The 3,740-nt window shown below is 34.9% G+C and overlaps 1 long non-coding RNA gene across 1 annotated transcript; it reads left to right on the top strand.

The window, feature by feature from the left end:
- Positions 1–2,120: 2,120 nt before the first annotated feature.
- Positions 2,121–3,340, top strand: LOC132903755 (uncharacterized). The gene is made up of 2 exons (XR_009657477.1): positions 2,121–2,404; positions 2,643–3,340. It is a non-coding gene; the product is annotated as an uncharacterized LOC132903755 (long non-coding RNA).
- Positions 3,341–3,740: the final 400 nt, after the last annotated feature.

Here is a 3,740-nt window from a genome sequence, read left to right as displayed (position 1 = left end):
CATGCATCTGGGACCGTGGGGCCCATCTGCCCATCAGCTTTTCCGATAATTGTCGAAAAAGCAGATTGAGGTTGGTAGGTAGGTATCTTGTGACCGGAGGGCTGGAAATTATCTGGCTCAGAGAATTAGCATTGCCATTCAAATTGGCAATGCTGCCAGCCTTCTGGGCACACTCCCGCATCTTGATGCTGTGCAGGGACTGTACAATTTGTAATTTATGTTTTAGTTTGTAATCATTTTTTTTCTTTCTTTTTTAAAACGAGTTTTAGCTTTCGTTTTAATTTGAGTTCATTTTAATAATGGTTTAATGTGGACTTGTATGTAGACTATTGTACTTTACAAATTGTTATTGTTACAATCTATACTAACCTTTGACTGGTGACATGGATTTTGTGGAATATAACTGGTGACGCGCGGCCTGAGAAGCCGCTGCTGTTAAATAGTCTATAGCATTGAAAGTTTCTATGATAGCTTACCTCTGTTTTTAAAATAGTTGATTAATGTATAAAAGGATAAAAGAAAACTATCCAATGGACTCTGAATGTAATTTTTAATTATTAACATGCTATTAAAATTTAATTAGGAACAAAAAACTAAAATCTAAAGATGAGATCAATAATCACACAAAACAAAAATTAAATCAAGATAATTATAACAAAAATACTTTTTTTCCTTATAGTTACGATACTGTTTTCAATAAAAAAAATTTTTATTAATTCACACGTATCATTAAAAAAAACTGGCATTGGTCAAACTTTGGTTATTTTTATTGACAGTCGGGCCATAATTGTTTGGCACATTGCAAGCACACATGCTTTTTACATGTATTACATAGGTAATTTGATTTGCGATTTAATTAAGGAGGACAACTGGCACAGGTTTTCCGTGTTTTGCCTATGCTCTAAGTTTTGTGGTTCAGGTGGCAAATCAGAACCCAACACTCCGGGATGAAATTTTCAGGAACATTTTCTGCTTGCGACCCAGTTGAGTCTTCCCGTGCCGGACACGCTTCAATTTGAGTATTTGACAGTACATTTAGAACTCCTGTCTCCTTATACTTCTTTTTTGGAGGTGCAGAATTACTCATTTTTAGTTATTACCGTAAAAACAAGAAAAAGCAATATAGCAAAATTACGTTAAAAAGTTACGTAAGTGGTGACGTACGGTCTGAGAGACCGCTGCCGAATTTTATGTTGTTGTAATTTACGAATAAAAGACAATACGACACAACTGTCACTATCTACGGCGTGGACGCATCTAAATTTACAGCTACTTAGACGTTGAAACAAAGGAAGCGCAGGGAAGGGGGTGAAATGACGTTTCACTGACACCGCTCGGCCTGTGAGACCGCTTGTCACCAGTTAAAGGCTAATATAATAAAGCTAAAGAGTTTGTTTGTTTGAACGCGCTAATCCCAGGATCTAGTGATTCGAATTTAAAAATTTTTGCGTTGAATGACCATTTATCGAGAAAGGCTTTACGCTATATAACTACACGCTGAAACTATAAGGAGCAAAGAAATAATGAAAGATTGTGAAAAAAACCGGGGGAAATAATTCATCCTTGAGGGCTTCAATGATACCCAAAATAACTATTCCACGCGGACGAAGTCGCGGGCACAGCTAGTAAAGTATAAATAAATAAGTACCTATGTCTATTTCAAAACTCAACTCTATTATTTTTATCGAATATTTTGAGATATTAAGTAAGTACTTAGCTAAACTAAACCAAAAGTAACCTAATGTTCCTCCTACCTACATATAGTTATTGAAATTTCTATAACAAGGCTGTGACACAGAATGAATGAATGAAAAAAAAAATATCTTCAATTTTCAGTTAAAACAATGCTTGCTTGAATTGTATAATAAATAATAAATATAAATATATACGGGACAAATTACACTGATTGAGTTAGCCTCTAAGTAAGTTCGAAACTTGTGTTACGAGATACTAACTCAACGATACTATATTTTATAATAAATACTTATAGAGATAAACATCCAAGACCTAGGACAATCAGAAAAAGTTATTCTCTCATCATGCCTTGACCGGGATTCGAACCCGGGACCTCCGGTGTCACAGACAAGCGTACTACCGCTGAGCCACAGAGGCCGTATATCCTCCTAAGACCCCTTGTACAAATTTTTGCACAAAATAAATGTCGTCATTCAGTCCCGGAAAGATTGCAACTTTCATAGTGGTGTAGTCCCAGCGTACAAATTTTTGAACATATTTTTCAATTGTCCCGCACTTTTATTTTTGAAGTCAGATGTAAAAATTTGACAGCTACGCGTCTATGGACAGGATTGGCGATTCGTTTCGCAATGCAACCAACAAAAAAAACAGAAAGCTATCAAAATAATTTGTGAGTGTCGGTCGAAGATGGCGCATAGACAGCGAAGAAGTAAGTTTCAATCAAGATTTACCTAAGCAATCGTGATTGTTTTGCTAAGATATTTATGAATTTTGCTTTTTAAAATATCCAACTAATTAGTTTAAGATGTTATTCCCTGGCAATCTTCGAAATAAGAAAATAAATCTATCAGATTTTAATTTGTTCAAATTTTTGCACTTTCGGTCTCTACCCTGATAGATTTAACTGACGATTGCTGCTGGTGGCTAATGCTTTTTTTTTGTTCAAGCTTTACAGATCTTCGTGATAAAGAAATAATAAATTACCTAAACGAATCTGAGTTTGAAGATGACAGCGGCGATGAATATTCCGCAGATCCCGTTGCTTTTCAAAGAAATTTTTCTAGTTCCGAATCTTCAGACGAAGAGACCATACAACATCTAGCACCACCAAAACTTCCTAATCGACCAAGTCGTGGAAGTAGTCGTAGTCATGGGCTCAAAGCAACAGAGGACGGAGTCCATCAAGAAGAGGTTCCCGAACTCGTTGAGGGTATCCAGGAAGAAGTTCGTCAAATAATGACAGCGCGTCGTCATCTTCGACTAACACCCAACGCGAATGGATTTTTGTTTCTATTACTTAAAAGACTGTTTCTAGAAGTTTTGATTATTTACGTTCATATTTCGAATAAATAATTATATGAAATGTTGAATTTATTATTTATTACCCAAAAAGTTTTATTACAGATTGAAACCGAATGTGCAATTTTTTGAACAAAAGATGGCTGCTTTAAACCTTTGCCATTCTATTCCGAAAGACATATATAATATGTAAAAAAAATCAAAAAGTCAAAATTTCTGGTGTAAATAAATATATAACAAAAACAATGTCTCGGACTGAAGGCCAATATTTTATTTGTGCAAAATTTTGTACAGTGGGACTAAATCATTACGAGTAATGTTTTTATCGGGGTCTTAGGAGGATATAAGTAGGTAACAGTCATTTTGACAGTTAACGGATGCTATACTGATTTATCAATTAACGATCCATTGTTCTTGTTTTTGTTGGCACTCATTTCGCATTCTACCGGCCTAGGTGCACTCACACGGGCTACATTTTCTTTGTTAAATTGGAAGCAGATGAATTTTATTTAAGTATTTATTTATGTACATCAAGGAAAATAAGAATAAAACTTAGAATAAAGAGAAATTTTGTAAGTACAAGGGCACTATCTAGGTACTTATTTCTATTTTTATTTCTTGTTTTTATTGGTAATAGTAATATAATGTGACGTGTGGTTCACGGCATCTATAGAAAAAAAAAATGGGACCACTCCGTCTCTTTCCCAAGGATTAAAAGGCGACTAAGGGATATGCTTATATGCTTT

This window comes from Amyelois transitella, chromosome 29, assembly GCF_032362555.1.
Source record: "Amyelois transitella isolate CPQ chromosome 29, ilAmyTran1.1, whole genome shotgun sequence".
Classification (NCBI taxonomy): Eukaryota; Metazoa; Arthropoda; class Insecta; order Lepidoptera; family Pyralidae; genus Amyelois; species Amyelois transitella.
Note: the sequence above shows the minus strand (reverse complement) of the source record. Positions and strands in the feature narration are given on the sequence as shown.